We start from the raw sequence: 19,009 nt of genomic DNA, 5'->3' as shown, positions 1-19,009 counted from the left end.
TTGAAGAGGTAGGAAGCAAGCCAGTAAGCCGCTGCCCAACAGTCAGAGCCTTTCCTCGGCTACAGCTCCTCACTTTGCCCTTGACTCTGACATGGGGAAACCTAAAAGTCCGAGAGGAAGACAGATCAAAGTAATGAATTAAATGGTAATAGATGAAAACGAAGGCTTGAAGGCAAGAATCCCAGAGAAATGACCGGTGAGTGCCTCAGAAAATGTGTGTGGGTGTGCACACTTTAGCATATAAAGACGATGGTAGCTGTTTCAGCGACTTTATGAGTATCACTGGCAAATGATACTTAATTAGAAGGATGATGTAATATTAATATTTGTATGCATAGGCCATGAATAACGATAAAATGATATCATGTTTACCCAGTACTTTACTTATTAGGCATCGCTTTACCACACTCTGTGTGTGTTCGTCTTAAATATAAGAAATAGTGACTGTCTGCAGCAGTCTTCTATGGTGGGTACTCTCTACAACCCCAGTTCAACAGGTACAGAGGCTGGGGTAAGAGAAGTGCGATTACATGATGATCCAGACTCATAACTGCTTGCCACAAGCCACACAGTCCCTGCTCTGATTGAATGAGATGGTACTATAGGGTCGTGTGTTTAAACACTTGTCCCTAGCTGGGGCAGTGTCTGGGCGGAGTGGGGGGTTGTAGAACTTTTAAGAGGTGGAGCCTCCTTGGAGGAAGCTGGTTAAGGCTTGAGGTTTATTTATTTTCTTTATAGACAGGGTCTCCATGTGTAGTCCTGGCCATCCTGGAACTCAGTATGCAGACCAGGCTGGCTTTGAACTCGTAAAGATCCTTCTGCCTCTGTTGGATTAAATGCATGCACCGCCACATCCAACTTGAGGGTTTTATTTTATTTTAACATACTTTTTAAATGTTTTGAAAGTTGCAAACATTTATAGAGTGTGTACCGATCATTTCTATCGCCCATTCCTCCCCTCGAGTCCTCATGGTAACCCACATTTCACCTCCTTCATGACTTCATGTCCCCTTCGTTTGCTAACATTGTTATTAATAACTCAAGTCCAGTTTTGCTGCGCACATACACATGGGCATATGGCAGCCAGTAGGTCATGTGCAGCCCACCAGTGGTCATATCTCCGAAGGAGAGTGACTGTCCTTTCAGCAGCTAACTAACAGCTAATTAGCTCCCCTGGTAGGGATGGAGCCTTGCAGCCTTTTGCCTACCCATGCTTGAGTTTTGATCGACTTGGTCTTATGCAGGTAACCCTAACTGCTGTGCAGAGACACCTGCAACAGTCTTGCCATGTACAGAAGCCAGCATTTCCCAGCTCTTCTTCCCATCTGCTGGCCCCCTTCCTTTCTGCACCCTTTTCCATGAGGATCCCAGAGCCCGGGATGGTAGGAGGTTGATATGGATGACCCATCCACAGCTCAACACTCAAAATTATTTAGACCCAACACTCTGACCAGTTATGAGTCTCTGCATTAGCCACAACCCACCGCCAAAAGAAGTTTGTCTGAGCAACATCACAAATACCCTCCCTGGGTCTGTGACTTCTGCCACTGAGCTCAGTCCTTGAGATTTTATAGTCTAGATTCACTTCCTGTCGGTTCTGCTTCTTAGTCTGTCAAGATGTGGAGAAGTTACCCAGATGCACACTCCTGACACTTGGAACTGCCTGACCCAGGCCTTCCCTGCTGTGGGAGACTGTGTCTCTTGAGCTGTGACCCAAAGCAACCCCACACCTTTCCTGAAGCTGGTGTTGGTAAGATATCTGGTCACAGCATATGAAAAGTAACTAAGCTACCACAGGGAGGCAGGGCATGGGCTTCACTTTGCAAAGGTGATTTCCTGCCTGGAGAGGATCAAGGTTAGAGGTGTTGTTTTGCTTATTTCCTTAGCTCCATGGAGGTTTTAGAAAAAAAAAAAACCCAAGAAAGAACTCTATTCTTTAAATAGAGAGTAGCCCCACTATAGTAAATGCTGAATGAGTGTTTGAAGAGGACCGAGGAGACAGGGCATTGATGTCTTTGTTCCCTTTGTTCAGATCTGTATCTCTAGTGCTCTCCAGCAAAACCTACACCTGATTCCCTTCTCCCTTCCCAGTCAGCATAAGAAGTTCACCTTTCAGGACTTTAGAGCCTCTGCGCACTGGCTTCCCTTCCTCACATTTCCTGTGCAGATCTAATGAACATTTGTTCTTAGCATGACTGACCATGTTTTCACATCCTCGAAGGTCCCTAAGAATCTACACATCTGCAAAACTCTATGTCTTCGTTGGGGTTTTTATTGCTGGCAAGAGACACCATTATCACGGCAATTCTTACAAAGAAAACATGTAATTGGGGTGACTTGTTTACAGTTTCAGAGGTTTAGTCCATTATCATCATGGTGCGGAGCATGGTGGCGTGAGGCAGATATGGTGCTGACTACATCTTGATCAGAAGGCAACAGAAAGACATTGGGTGGTATCGTGAGCTTAGGTAGTTTCAAAGCCCACCTCCACAGTGACACATGTCTTCTAACAAGGCCATACCTACTCCAACAAAGTCACACCTCCTAATAGTGCCAACCCCTATGAGATTATGGGGGCCAATTGCATTCAAACTACCACACTCTGCTCTGATGTGTTTTTCTTCTGGGCTTCTAGAATGATAGAGGTGACTTACTGCTTGTCTACCAGCTTGATGCTCGATAATTGCCCTGGCTTCCTTAGGAAGGCATCTACTGGTTCAGAAAGGTAGGCTCATCATGACCTAAAGCTGAATAGACCTGAATTTAAATCCTGGGTCTACTTTTTCCTACCTGTTTATTTTGGTCAAGTTTCTTCATTGCTCTGCACCCCATTGTTTTCATCTATAGAATGTTTATAAAAATCACTACTCAATAGGGCGGTTATAAGAATTAGATGAGATTGTGTTTTTAAGGTATTGATCCCAAAGTAAGCAATCAGTAAATTATAGCTATCGTTATATTATTGATATCATTTGACTGGTATTTAGACAAGCATTTTGGAAGCCTGTGACTATCAGCTTGGAGTCTTGAGCCTCCTAAGCCCCCCAGCCTCTCCATTTGCTTTATATCGTCTTTTGCAAGCTCCATTTCTAACAGCCTCCATTCCTTACTTAGCCGAGAGCCTGGAGGTAGAAATGTCTTCTACTAGCACACCAGCCTTTGATGGGGCTTTGAAAGCCGAAGTTAGCTGAATGAGTGAGGTGAAGCAGAATACGGCAGACAACATCAAGATGCCCTTGGTGTGTAAGGCTACTGTGTCCCAGTGGTAGATTCTACTTTGTCACTTTTCAAATATCAGGAAACAAAGATGATTACTTTGTAGCAACTAAGTTTTGATTTAGAGCATAACTCAGCAGTTTCTCTGGGTTACATTTTTTGGGGATTTAACAGGAGAAGTGTTTTTTAATTCATTATTCAGCATGCGTTTGTTGAATATCTGCCATTTAGAGCTTAAAGGGCAAGGTACAAACAGAAGCATTATGGAAAGTCAGAGAGAAGAAGGGTCAGGAGAGGTTGTCTCTTCCTGGGCAGTCCTCCAGAAGGGAGGCTTGGACTGTAGCCTCAAGCTGCCTTTCTAACCTCCTAACTCATGACTTTCTTTCTCTGCCCATTTCTCATCACGGGGGACATTTGGTGTTGTTTAGACATCTGGCACCATCTTAATTCACTGCTGTTGTGCTCACCATTTCTTGCCTCGCTCCTTTGACAGCCACTTATTCTTCACGCAGTGCCACAGCTGCCACCTGGGCAGCCAAGCCTTCCTTAATACACTTGTTTATCACTCCTACCTCCGCATACACCCTGCACACATGCCTTGTCTATGAGAATGACTTTTCAATCTATGTACTTTCCCATACGAGTCTTTTAAACAGTATAAAGAAAGGATTTTGCCTCTAGATCACCATTTATTCTACACATAGACCAGCATGTTGCTTTAGTATATATAATGTATTTTGAGTAATTCATAAATTAGTAAATGAATGACAAAGGTCTGGAGTTGTGTTTGACACCTGGATAGATGGAGAACCTTGACAATCTCAGGAATAAAAAACAAGGTTCAGTGTATGCCCTTAGAGCTGAATCTTGTTCCTGGGATCCAGAGTCCATAGGAGAAAGAGGAGCAGTGTCCTAGATTCTCACCCAGTTGCTAAGAGGCAGAGTCACCAGACACTGGCCCCTTTGGTGGTGACCTTCTCTGCTGCTGTGGCCCGGTCAGACTCAGCTCACTCGGCTCTGTAGCCTGTCCAAGCTGAGGCCAGGATGTTCTGCTCCAAGGTTTGTGATTAGGATGCTCTGTCTGTTCTCGGAGAGAACAGATGTCTGCTTGCCCCCCTCCCCCCCCGTGCCTAATGATGATGGCGGGTTCTCAATGATCAAGATCCAATTTCACATTTTCTCAATTGCTGTGGCTAAGAAATTCTGTTTGTTCAGACCTGAGGCCCAGCCTTCATTTCACAGGGAAGCTTTGTGTTGCAGATGAACATGTGACATGTTGAAGGTGTAGCAGGGAAGGCTGGTGGCACACTGAGCTTTGATGGTGGGGAGCATCAGGCAGCAAAGTGCTGGTACTGATGTTCTAAATCCATTGCAATATGTGAGCATCTGCCATATTAAACAGTTTCTTTTCACATGCTTCTCTTTAGAGGGGCAGGTGCTAACTGTTACTGTAGTAATTAGAGACCCAACCAGACCTTTGCCTGTAACACAGTGAATTGAAAAAAAAAAAACATGGTGAGAATGTGAAAAATTACCTCAGGATCTCAAAGTGATCCATCTCCGTTGTTTTGTTTTGGTCCTTTTTTTTTTTTTTTTTTTTTTTTTTTTTTTTTTTTTTTGAGGAAGGAGCCTACTGTAGTTCAGACTGGCATAGAACTCACTATGTAGCTCAGACTGGCCATGAATTTACAGCAATCCTCCTGCCTTGGAATCTAGAGTGATTAGATCACAGGACTGTTGCCTTTACAGCTGGCTGCAAAGAGGATCTTAGAGGGCACAGAGAAATGTCACAGAAGTGGTGCCTTTTCTTGGAAGTCTCTTCCTATGAGGGTTATTGTTCTTACAGCTGTATGAGGGGCTTCCAGGGTCTCTAAAGGAGGACTCAGCACAGCTGGGACAGCATCAGGCCACATGGGATCAGCAGATACCTATTGACTGACACAGGCATAGTCTAGGATTTGGGGGACCTGGAATATCAGCCCTAATGATGTGTTCTAGGCAAGGTACTTAATGGTATATATCTAGGCATTTTCAACTGTCAAGAGAAATAGAGTATAATACGAAATCAAACCCTCAAGTATTTGGGTCAGTGAGGTAAAGTTGTTTGCCTCGAAAACATAAGCCATCAAATAGCATCGTTTTCCTTGCAGACCTGGAGCACCTGATTCCTATGGCTGCCTTATGGCACTGCTGTGGCCGTCATACATTGTATCTACCTTCTGGTGCTTCACTATATTCAGTCCCAAAATGCATGGGTCCCAGGTCCCCATGAGAACCTACCCCAGTGTGCGCTTCCAGAGCGTGCTGCACAAGGCTCTAGAATGACAAGCTGGTTCCACACTGAGGATTATGATGGCTTGTCTTCATTGCCAACTTGACTGGATTCATAGGTACCTAGGAGACACACCTCAAGACAGGTTTAACTGAAAAGGGGATGTGCACACTAAATGTGGGCAGTGATATCCTGTGGTCTTCTCTCCTGGACAGAATGTGACAGCGTGCTGAACTGAGTGTACAGGTGACAGTGAGCTGTACAGCACGTTCGTCTTTCTTTCTCTGCTTCCTGACTTCAGATGTGAAGTGACCAGCTGCTTTACATCTCCACCACCATAGCCTCCCTTCTATAATGGAATGCACCCTGACACTGAGACCAGAATAAACCCTTCCCTTCCTTAAGCTGCTTTTGTCTGGTACTTTGTCACCAAAACGAGAAAAGTAGTCAGCACAGGGCTTAACGCTCTATAGTTGCCATCTTGAAAACTTTCATACCTTTTTTTGAGTTTGTGTTTGTGAAAATATCTAATGGTAAAATAGATCCATGAGCTGGGGTTGAAGGCTCAGTGTGTGTGCTCAACTCCTGATGACTCTCATAGGAACAGAGAGCTGGTTGCTTTCTCCTCTGCCCCTACCCTTGGCGGGACACAAGCATTTGGTATTTACGTGCATGCTGAGTCTGAGAGTGAGCATGGTGGGAAGGTCTGCATCTGCCCACGATGGTTCTTTGTTCACACCAGAACAGCGTTAAACAAATGGTAAATAGCCCACTATGGCAGACTGGGAAAAGACCATTGACAAAAAGAGCAAGACTTTTGTCTGCCATTTGGACCAGGATTTTGCAGTTTTCTTTTGAAGCAGGCTCTGCAAATTATACAGCCAGTTCTAAGCATGTCTCCTGAAGAGGTGCTTCCAAGCCTTCGCCAGTTCCACACTAGTTGTGTACTTATCAACTCCACCTCATCCTTGAGCATCAGAGGTGAAATTCAAGACACTTGGCAACTGCTTCAATCGGAGCAATCAGAATGGATATTGGTCGCAGAAGTGGTGCTTTTTCTTGGAAGTCTCTTCCTATGAGGGTTATTGTTCTTACAGCTGTATGAGGGGCTTCCAGGGTCTCCAAAGAAGGACTCAGCACAGCTGGGACAGCATCAGGCCACATGGGATCAACAGATACCTATTGGCTGACACAGGCATAGTCTAGGATTTGGGGAACCTGGACTATCAGCCCTGATGATGTGTTGTACGCAAGGTACTTAATGGTATATATCTAGGCATTTTCAACTGTCTAGAGAGAGTATAATACAAAATCAATCCCTCAAGTATTTGGGTCAGTGAGATGTCCAAGTAGGTAATGGTGTTTGCCTCGAAAACATAAGTAACCCGAATTTGATCCTATAATTCACACAGTGGAAGAATAGAACCAACTTCTACAAGTTGTTCTTTGATATATGTGGAGGCATGGCATATGTACACACATACACACACACACACACACACACACGTGAACAAAACATTTATATTTTCAAACCCTTGTTGTGTGCTGTAGTTGAGGCTCTGTGCTGGGTTATGCTGGGATTCATATGCAGTGACTCTGTCTCTCAGAAGTCTATAGTTATATGTAGCCCTGGAGACAAGGAATGCACATAAATAATTATGAAAGAGGGAAGAAGGTATCATGGGGGGCTGTAGAGATGGTTCAACCAATAAGAACACTTGTTGCTCTTGCAGAGGACCCAGGTTCAGTTCCCATTTTCCACAAAACAGCTTAAAACTGCCTATGACTCCAGTTTCGGGGGGGGGGGGGGTTGACATCCTTTTCTGTCCTTGGAGAACACCAGACACTCAGGTGTCGTTCACATACACATATAGGCAAACACTCATACACATACAATAAAGATAAATAAAGCCTTTAAAAAGGTTGTGTCATTGAGGAGGAACAGATCCATTGCTGAAAGGTTGATAAATGACACCTGATGTGGAGGGCAAAGGACACACATCTGGAATATTTTGAGAAAAGTGAAGCCAAGTCTGGGTCTGGGTCTAGGTGTATCTATAATATTTTAAAACCCATCACTAGAGAGAGTCATCTCAGGGATGGAGCTGAGTGGTTGCTCACTGTGGACCTTCCAGCTCTGGAGCTGCTGAGTCTCTAGTTCTAATCTAATGTCTTCTTCTTCTTCTTCTTCTTCTTCTTCTTCTTCTTCTTCTTCTTCTTCTTCTTCTTCTTCTTCTTCTTCTTCTTCTTCTTCTTCTTCTCCTTCTCCTCCTCCTCCTCCTCCTCCTCCTCCTCCTCCTCCTCCTCCTCCTCCTCCTCCTCCTCCTCCTCTTCTTTTCCTTTTCTGTCTCTTATACAATACTTCTGCTTATTCTGCTTAGACTGAAGTTTTACCATGTGTCTAATTCATTTTTATAAAATATAAAAAACACATTCTGACAATAATAGTTATTTTTAAAGCCTCCACTCTCCTTACAAAGACAGACATGATATCTCACAATCATAATATTGAGTCCTTACTAGAATTTGTATGGCACTCTTTTATTTTATATATGTTATTTATCATTCTTTTGCTTACACATGTTTATGGGGTGCACGAATGTATATTCCCTACATCTGCTGCACAGCATGTTGAATGACTCAGTGGTTAAATGAAATTTTGCAACTGATTCTAAGTTTCCACTTTTTGTCCATTTTCATATATAGATTTTACTCTTAGCATTGCACTTACTCGCCTCTACTATGGCTGAAGTCTTGGATCTGGATCAACTAGAGTCAAGAAGAGGAAATACATAGAACAAAAGCAAAGAGTTCACTAGCTTATTTCTCTCTCTGCTTTCGGGAGAGATGCCATAGCAATTTCCTTCCATGGCCTTTGCTTAAAAGGCTAGGGGGAGTTTTATTCACTCGGTTTGAATTCTTTGCTTACCAGTAACTTTCTAGTGGTTAAAAAAATATAAGCCAGCCAACAAACGGTTTTTAATACTACTGTTAGACAACTTTAAAAACCATTTCAGACCTATGCATTTGAGTTTCCACTGTAAGTCAGGTTGACAGTGTTCGAGGTTAATATAGATAATTGGTTCACGGTTCTTTTTGATGAGCCTTAAATGATACATGGTTGATTAGGTTTCCCAGAGGAGATTCTGTGTCACAGGTCACAAAATTTGGTTGACTTATAAAATCCTGTCATTTTCGGAACCACTCCAACAGGCCACTGCTCAAAAGAACTTATTTCCCAACTTCTGTGTTCCCTCTGAAATACTACACAGTGCACTAGTGTGTAGCTGTCATCCCTGGTGATGCTCCATGGACTGACAATTCTTCACATCTTTCCGCCAAAACGGGGACCTGAGAGTGTTGCAGAGAGTGGGGATGGTAACTCTGAGATGCGAAGAGCATCTGGATTAAAAATCTTCAACATCTCCCTCCCGTTTAAGGACAAACACAAATGCCATCAGCACCGATGCCAGCACACTGACACTTATTTTCAAGATTTATGGGTGACTCCCAAAGTTTCTGCTGTCCTGTTTACTGGGGAGCAATCAACAAAGGTTTCTCTGATTCTGAATTCTCCATTATACCATAAGCAGGTAGCTTAACGAATAGACGACTGGATTTCCTGAGGAGATGTGGAAGTCGACTTTTGGACTTAAATAGACGAATGTGCTGGTTGTGGTTTCACAGCTAGTTGTGGTTCCGGATTCACCAGTTGCACATGCAAGCCCTAAATAAGTGCCTTTAACTAAATATTAAAATATGGGTAAAGCGGAAAGATTTTTTTCCCTCAATTGATGCCGTGGAGACCAATAAGATGCATAAGCTAGGCGAGATGTTTGTTGTTATTTAACAGATACCTAAAAAGCCTGGATTAGAATAACTCCTACTAAAATATTCAGACAATAGAAACATAAACACTATTTCATAATAATCAACAATTTAATTAGGTTTTATTTCTTTTCACTCTTTGGAAATAGACCAGAGTCATGGAATGCTGAAGTTTAATCAGACCACATTTTAAAAGGATAATAGTCACTGATGCTTACAGAACCCTGCAAGACTCCATCACTAGTCAGGAACAAAACTTGAAGACCCACATTTTCTGATTCATAGTCTAGTTCTATTTCCACTGCTTCCTGGTGTGCAGTCTGATTCATTTGTGTCACACTGAAGGAGGAAGGGGGGGTCATTAGTCATCTTCTGCTCAAGGTCCACTCAAACCTGATACAATAAAAACAGAACAGGGGAGTTATATGTCATTATTATGGTACCCATGTGACCATCAAGGCCATGAGAAATGGCCTTAGAGAAATGAAGCTTAGCTGGTTCATTTCTTCTAACAGGAAGCCAGAAAAATGGAAGATCAGTTTGATTCACAAGAGTTAGAAGCAGAATTGCTAACTGGGCTTATCAAAGGTATTGCACATAGAAAGAGGATACTGGCAAGAAAAGGCTGCTGGCTTCACAGACCCATGGCGTAGACATTGTGTTTTAGAAATGGAGAAGGAAGAATATTATATTTTGCATATTTTGAAATTTGTCAAAATAAACAGTAACAAATAGTGAAATATCTTTATGCTTATGTCAATGAGGTTGGTTCAGATTTTCTACTAATAAACATTTTTGTTTATTAAAACATATACTTGAGACTACATCTTTGGGAATACATATGCTATTCCTACAGATGCTCAGGCAACTGTGAGGGACTGTTAAGGTCCTATCTATTTTTATTTTCATGTCAGTTGTCCTTGGGTTCATCCTCAAAAGGTCCACCAACATTAAGATCCATTCCTTTGACCCCAGTGTGATATTTTCTAATATCCTCAAAATAGCCTTTTGGAGTTAAAAAGATGGTGGAGCAGTTAAGAGTATTTGCTCTTTCATATGACCCAAGTTCCATTCCCAGAACCCATGTTGAGTGGCTCAACTGCCTGTGACTCCAACTTCAGAGAATTTACTGCTCTCTTCTGGCCTCTGTAAGCCCTGGCACATAAGACATGGCACACACTCACATAGACACACAAATAAAAAAATTAAATATTTTTTATTCGAACATCTAATTACTTCCTTGTATTAATGCTCTCCCTCCCTTTCTCCCTCCCTCCTTCCTTTCCTTCCTCTTCCTCTCTCTCTCTTTCTCTCTCTCTCTGTCTCTCTGTCTCTCTCTTTTCTTACAGGTTCTCACTTTGTAACCTTGCCTAGCTTGTAACTCACTATATAGAATAGGTTGAACTTGAACTCACAGAGATCTGCATGCCTTTCCTTGCAGAGTGCTAGGATTAAAGGTATGTACTACCACAACTGACTCAAAAATGATATGTATGTATGTATGTATGCATGCATGTATGCATATATGTTCATAGTGTGAAGATCAGAGAACAACTTCAGGGAGTCAGATTCTTCCATCATGTTGTTCCCAGGGATTGAACTATGGTTTATTGGGTTTATCACCAAAAATCTTTACCACTGAGCCATCTCATTGACTTTGGTTATCTCTACTGGTCCTCCCCTTCCTGCTTGCCTCCCACATTGGTGAACTCAGTTTGCAAATAACAATGTCTGGAAAAGAGTGTCTAGAAAACATGATGTTTAAAGGAAAACAATAAGGGTTAAAAGATTCAATTCTCAGTTTACCCTATAAGGTCAGAGTAAGGCAAGTGACACAGAACATTTACATAGCATTTCTAAAGCAATAGTGACCCGAGGTGGGGATATGACGATGCAGACTCTGATTTCTAAGGAAGCACTCCACTTCCTGAACATGCTAAGGATGTTTCTGTGGAGAAAGAGAAGGAATGGCTGGATTTAAAGTAAGGTAGGGCACACAGCAAAGTGATTGCTGTCACTTGCAGGCTTTTTTCTTCAGGTTTCCAATCTGTCCCTTGCTTGCTGTAGACTCTAACTACAAGATCATCTTATGTGGGAGACATTTCCGAAATTGCTCTAATCATCACCGTAGGTATTATGACGGCTATCCCAGTGTCTCATTCCATGTGTCCCTTCATCCTGTTCCTCCTCAGGCTTGAGTGGTCCAGAAGAAGCCTTTACCAAACCATTTTTAAAAATCATTGTTGGTATTAAGCATGTACCATAGAAGACATAGTTAAGATGAAACAACAGTAAATAAACCATGAACATTCATGTACATATATGAAACATCAAAGACTGACATGGGCTAGCATAACACAATTATCATTCTTGGTAAGCAGTTTGAATATTCTCAATGTGAGAACAATTAGCTTGAGGTTACTGTATTAATAGGGTTCATGTGAAAGGTTAAAATGACAGCTGATTATACTTAAGAATTCTTGGACAAGGGCTTGAGAGATAGCTCAACCATTAAGAGCACTGGTTGTTCTACCAGAAAACCTAGGGCTTGATTCCCATCACCCACACATGGGTCACATGCCTGTAATCCAGACTCAGAGGACCAGATGTCCTCTTCTGCACTCCGTAGCCACTAGTGGTGTGCAGACTTACTTGAAGGCAGAACACCCATGTACATAAAATAAAACATAAACAAAAAATTAAAAAGAAATGATTCTTGGGTCTGTGCTTGGAAGTGCTCATGAGGACATTGATTCTTAGGTGTCAGCTCTACCCTGAGTCAGCTCTCTTTGGAGAAATGAGGAAGCTGTGGTTTGCAAAGATGGAGGTGAGAGCTTGGGGGCTTGGAGAAAGAAAATGGGGAAGCAGAGTGGTTGTGATTCTCAGGTCTTTGGATTTCTGCTTCACAGTGTTGGGATTCTGAGAGTGACAGGCTTAGATGAAGAAAGAAGGGCATAGGAAGTAATAATCCTCTCTTTCCTCCTGGATTGATTTTTAATTACCAAAGATGTTCAGCCGAGAACTTGACAAGAGCAGCCCATTCATGAAATGTCTGCAATGCCTGCTGCTCCCAAGCTATTGCACTCTTATTAATTCGCTCTTGAAACAGGAAATGTGCTTTAAACACAAAGAAAAAGTTAAGCTAAGTAATTCCATACTGTGTCTAGTCTATGTCAAAGAGGTTCAGGTAAATGGCAAGGTCAACTCTTGACCTTTGAATAAGTGGAAGTAGGCTAAGATGCTACTCTCCAGAACCCTGGGTTTCTGTAACTAAGTAAAGAAGACTCAGATGGTTATTAGAGTCATTCTGGAACATTCTGAGCTCTGGGCTGGATGCTAAGTAATCTAAAAATCCCAGGAATTATCTTTCCTGGAAATATGTGAACAGATACTTTATGCAAGAAGAAATTAAGAGGTCCAATACATGTGGTTTCCAATTTAGTTAAATGTCCTCTTTTCTTTAACAGTACACTGTGAAAGTTTAAAATCCTTACTGCACATGGCATGAGATCACAATTGGGTAACTTGAAGTTACAGAAATTAGTTTTCATCTAAGTCTGGAAGTGAGAAGGTCAATAGGTGTTAAGGGTAGGATGCCTGGTGTCTTGCCTCTTCCAAGTTCCTGGTGATGGCTGAGAATCCTTAGCTTGTACCTTCGTCACTCTACTCTCTTGCTATGCTGTAGGTCTCTCTTCTGTGCATCTGTCTTCTTTTAAAGTTGTGAGTGTGATGGCTGTTCTTGGTTGTCAGCTTGATTTGTAGTTATTTTCAGATCTAGGCCAGTTGACAACCAAGAATAGATCATTGAAAACCCAAGTATCTGGACACACCTATGAGGCAATTTTCTTGATTGAATCCTTTGAGGTCTGAAGAGCAGCTCTAAATCTGGGCCACACCTTCTCATGGTAGCCTTTGTAATAGACACGGAAGAAAGAAGCTTTTGTGTTTTGCCTGATTGCCTTCATTCTCACTGGCAAGTTCGTATATCCTATGGTGGCATTCCTTCACTGGCATTAGAGCCTGCTTCTTAGGATTACAGTGTATATGAAGACCAGCTAAGACATTCAGCCTTAAGGAACAAGGATTCCTGGCCTTTTTATTGGGAGACAGTTATTATTGGACTAGCTGAACCACACCCTGTAAGTCACTCAATAAATCCTCTCTCTCTCTCTCTCTCTCTCTCTCTCTCTCTCTCTCTCTCTCTCTGTATGTGTGTGTGTACTAACACAAGGAAAGACACACATCATACATATTAACATAGGGTCATGACACATACATGTTTGCGTGTTTAGGGTTTCTAGTGTTGTGAAGAGACATCATGACCATGGCAACTCTTAAAAGGGAAATATTTAATTGAGGTGGCCTACAGTTACAGTTTCAGAGGTTTAGTCCATTATTATCATGGCAGGATATGGCAGCATGCAGGCAGACATGGTGCTGGGGAAGGAGCTGAGAGTTCTACATCTTGATCCATAGGCAACAGGAAGTGAATTTTGTACTACACTGAGCATAGCTTGAACATAGTAGATCTAAAAGCCCCCCCCCCTTGACACATCTTCTCCCAAAAGGGCATACCTACTCCAACAAGGCAACACTTCCTAATAGTGCTTCTCCCTTTGGGTGGTATTTTCTTTCAACCACCACTCTCTCTCTCTATATATATCTATATCTATATATATATGTGTGTGTGTGTGTATGCATATATTACATATATATCATTCTATCAGTTCTGTTCCCTAGACAATACTAAATATTACAACCAGAATAGTAGATTAGGCCCTGCCTAATTGACCTAATGTTAGATAAGTTCATAGTAAAAAATTCTGCAAGTCTGAACTGTAATAAATCTTTTTAGAAGACACAACTCAAATTATAGCAATGATCATTATATTTTGCCAGTGTTTTAAAAGTCTGATATTAATATCTATCTATTTCATAATTAAAATATTCACAAAAGTGAAAAGGTTTAGTGATTATGCTTAATTTTGGTGACAGTTCAGAGAAATGTGCATATTTAAATTTTATAACTGGTATTTATGGCCAAACAATCCACTTTTATGGCTGCACCTTCCCATTTCGTTTTAAGGTATTAAACTATTATTTTGAAGCAGTAGCTTGCTTAGCACAAAAGGGCAGGATGAAGTCTAAGAAATATTTTGGCAGAGAACCTGTTATGATCAATGTTCCTTATACTAAACAACAGATTGATTATTTCAAAATAGTGATTCTTGGGCAATTGCATTTGCTCAATATAAAGGCCAGATTCATAATCCTTTCCCAGCTGATCCATTGCTGCAATTCGTTCAACTACATTTCTTTATTTTCCCTAAAGTTGCAGCAAAAGTTCCTTTAAAGGATGCTATGTTAATTTTTTACAGATGGTTCTTCCAATGGAAGAGCTGCACATGTGGTTAATGGCGAAGGACATGTAGTGCAAACAGAACCAGCCTTAGCTCAAATAGTTGAGTTGCGAGCTATGGCTATAGTGTTTCAACTTTTTGCAAATAAGGCATTTAATCTACCTACCAACAGCCAATATATATTTAATGCTATTCAAGTCCTAAAAACTGTCCCATGTATTGGGACAAGCAATAAACAAGTTAAGATGCTGTTCCATCAAATTCAAAATGACATACTACAAAGAAGATTGTCATGCTTTGTAGGGCATATCAGAGCACATTCAAATCTTCCTGGTCTATTAGCTAAAGATAATACTTTAGATAATAAACTCGCAAAAATAACAACTTTATCTCAGGTTGAGCTTGCTCAGCGATCATATACTCTGAATCATCAAAATAGTATAAGTTTAAAAAAACAATTTAAATTTAACAAAAAAAGCTGCTCATCACATTGTTAAGCAATGTGATATATGTCCACAGTATTTACCTGTGCCTCATCTGAGAGTAAATCCCCAAGGACTACTTCTTAATCATTTATGGCAAATGGATGCTACTCGTATTACAGAGTTTGACAAATTAAGATATGTACATGTGATAATTGATACATATTCAGGATTCTTGATGGCCACCACACAAGCTAAAAATGCCACCAAGAGTGTAGTAACTCATTACTTAAAATGCTTCTCATATATGAGGACCCCAAAAGTCATAAAGACAAATAATGGATCTAAATATGTTAGTAAAACATTTCAACAATTTTGATCCCAATGTAATATTGAGCATAAGACAGGTATTCCTCATAATCCTTAAGGACAAAAAATTGTGGAGCATGCCCATGGCTCCTTAAAAACACAACTTCAAAACATAAAAACAGAAAAATTATATCCTCAAATGCCTTGAGTCATGCTCTTTTTATGCTAAACTTCTTAAACATGTCCATGAGCAATGTGCTGGGGACAGATTTTGGCATGATGCCACAAGGGTAACTTTGGCTAAAGCAGGGTGCAGAGACCCTTATATTTGATCCAATCCTGTGTTAATATGGGGTTGAGGGCATGTCTGTGTTTTTTCAAAAAATGAGGATCAAGCAAGATGGCTTCCAAAACATCTGGTTTGATGTGTCTAGCAGATGAATGCTGGCCCTGATGTCATTGCAGCCACTCCATAGGAAAAGTGGAAAAGAGGTTCCTAAACCCATGCTCCTGACTTCCTCATACCTCCATGCTACAGGCCGAGAAAAGGGATACCTGACATTGATTCCTGACTCACAACATCATGCTACAGTCTAAAAAAAAAAAAAAGATTGTGGCAATGACTGGTGATTCCTAGTTTTCTAATAAAATTGCTGCTCAAACTTACAGACTAAACACTTTAAACTAATTCAAAAGTGGATATTCCCAATCCTGGTAATCCTCCACTCCTTTATTTAGGAGATATTATAGCCATAAAAGTATTCATAGCACAAAATATTATCTGTTAGCTTATCAATAATAAACTTTCTTGACAAAAGCTTGGTTCAGAGATGCAGAGCCCAGAGGAAATTTTTACCTTAACACTTTAATTATAAAGGTTGACAGTCAATGATGGGTTTAATTCCTTTCCCCCCCACAGACAAGACATGAACTTGCATAGTTGAAATGCATGTTCCAAAGACAGGTAAGCCTGAAAAATAAAAAAAGTGTTCACCTAAGGAAGATGTGATCATCTCTTGGCTTTATTAAAATTAATAAAAATGAAGGAATTGTGGAGCCTATTTACACATTGACCAAAGATCAGAGAGTTGAAACTTACCTTTAGTTCCTTCAAGGTTATTGTGTTTCTACCTCAAAGGTTCCACCTAGATTTAGATCCCAGAGAGTTCTGCTCTCTCAAGGTTATTGTCAACAGGTGTGCCTAATAGCCAGACCTTGTAGTTCAAGTATAAAAAAGTAGATGTGTTTCTACCTCAAACAAAAGCCTAAGGATTCAACAAAGGCTTCAGTTCTTTGGATTCCACTAAGGGAGTGGTTTGCCTACAGAATGTTTTGGCCTAGGGTGTGAGCGTGACTTACTTTGTTCTAGAAACAGAATGTTGAACTGTGGGTGTATCCCACGACCTTCAACTGGTCTGTTCATTTTCTTGTATCATGTTAATGTAGTTTTTGTCTTACTCCTACTTTTTGGGGTCAGGGGTATTTAAAGCAATTAAAAATTAAATGCAGACAAATTTCAGACTCATTGAAATACCCTCCCAATACTATCTATATGTTTCTCCATTTTATTATTTTCTTTTGTCTTCATATTCTTTACTAATATTTTCTAAATCCCCATGCCTCTACCCTGGCAAGAGGTATTTTTTTTGTTGAGACTCGTCCCCAGCAAATAATATTCTCCTTAGCAGTATAATTTTATTTTTCCAATTAAAGAGGCAGTAATTAACTGTGCTAGAAAATAATGTCCACACCATTGGGTGAATGCATACCAGTTGAGCTCTGAGCTGATGTTATTTGTATAGGAGTTTTCTTTGGGAAAGAAAACAGAGTTAATGTCACCCTGGCAGTAATCAGTGTCAATTCTGCTTCCCTGGCCATGACAGCTCTAATCCTGAGAGACCCAAGGTCTGAGAAGATTACTTCTCAGGTAGCACTTCCAACAGGCAGCTGAAGAATCTCATGTACTCCATACTGTCTACCTTCTATGGGCTTCAGTGCCAGGTCATACTCGTTAGGGCTTTTGGGAATGATGAACAAGGAATTAGAAGTCCACCTTTCCTATGGCCCTGTGTTATTTACCTTTCTTTTGCTGTCATAAAAACACTATGGCCAAAGTAAACTTACAGAGGAAAGAGTTTATTTGTTACAGTTCTAGAGGGTTGGAGTCCACGATGGAAGAATAGAGGCACGCTGACATGGTAGAGGCACGCTGGCATGGTAGAGGCACGCTGACATGGTACAGGCACGCTGACATGGTAGAGGCACGCTGACATGGTAGAGGCACGCTGACATGGTAGAGGCACGCTGACATGGTAGAGGCACGCTGACATGGTAGAGGCACGCTGACATGGTAGAGGCACGCTGACATGGTAGAGGCACGCTGACATGGTAGAGGCACAGTGGCAGGAGCAGTAGCTGTAAGATCCCCTCTGGAAATGCGATCAGGAAGCAGAGAAAGTGAACTGGGAATGGCATAAGACTTTTAAACTTCCAAACCTACTCCAAGTAATATGCCTCTGCCAGCAAGATCATACTTTTTTACCTACCCAAGCAATGTCTTCAACTGGGAACCAGCTATCCAAATGCCCAGGACTACAGGGGACATCTTATCCACACCATCATTGGTCACCTTTGATCCTGTGTAACATGACTTTTGGTGGGGAGTTATGAGCAAATGTATCTTCACTCAAGATAGGGCACTGACAACAGAACAGGGAAGCAATCCCAACCTAGTCTAGCTGGGTGCACCAATGAGCTTATTTTGGTTACTTGCAGGAACATAGTTGACTCAAAGGCAGCTACAGCACCAGGAAGCCCTCTCATCATGGCAATGGGTTTTTCATGAAAGCTCCTTCCTCAGAGTTCTCTTCTCAACTTGCAGGAAGCTCCAGTGAAGTTGTCTTCTCTCCTCACTGTTTATTCCTTGTATAACCTTGGAGAAGACCTTGTGAATCAGCATAAATTCTGAGCTTCTGAGAAGTCCACGTTTTATAAGCTGCCTGAGATTTACTAGCCTTTGACTCCTCCAGGAGAGAATGTTTGAATTTGCTGGCAACAGCCACACTCTTCTCAGGATGACCTGAAAGCCCCTAAGAGCTCTTAACTCAACCCTAAGACTCTACAGATCTAGGAGGCTTGAGCCAGTAACCTCTGCCAGAGCAGGCCTGAGGCAATGACCTCCACATGAGCAGGTACAGGGAGCCATCGCAGATCCAAGGAGGGGGCAGATCCAAGCCAGAGGTCTCTGCATCACCTGGCACAAGTTGGGGACCTCTGAGAGAGCAGGCCTGAGCCAGGGACATCTGTGGGAAGAGGCCTGAGCCAACAACCTCTGACAGAGAGGCATGAGTCAGCTACTTCCATGGTGGCTGTACAAGTTTGCAGTGCCACAAGCAATGAATGAGTGTTCCCATATCCCCACCAGCATAAGCTGTCATTTGTTTTGTTGATCTTGATCGTTCTGACTGGTATAAGATGAAATCTCAAAGTAGTTTTGATTTTGACTTCCCTGATGGCTAAGGATGTTGAATATTTCTTTAAGTGTTTCTTAGCATTTATATTTAATCTTTTGAGAACTCTCTGTTTAGTTCCATACCCCATTT

The sequence above is a fragment of the Microtus pennsylvanicus genome, chromosome 4 (genome assembly GCF_037038515.1).
Source record: "Microtus pennsylvanicus isolate mMicPen1 chromosome 4, mMicPen1.hap1, whole genome shotgun sequence".
In the NCBI taxonomy this organism is placed as follows: domain Eukaryota; kingdom Metazoa; phylum Chordata; class Mammalia; order Rodentia; family Cricetidae; genus Microtus; species Microtus pennsylvanicus.
This window is presented reverse-complemented; position numbering follows the sequence as displayed.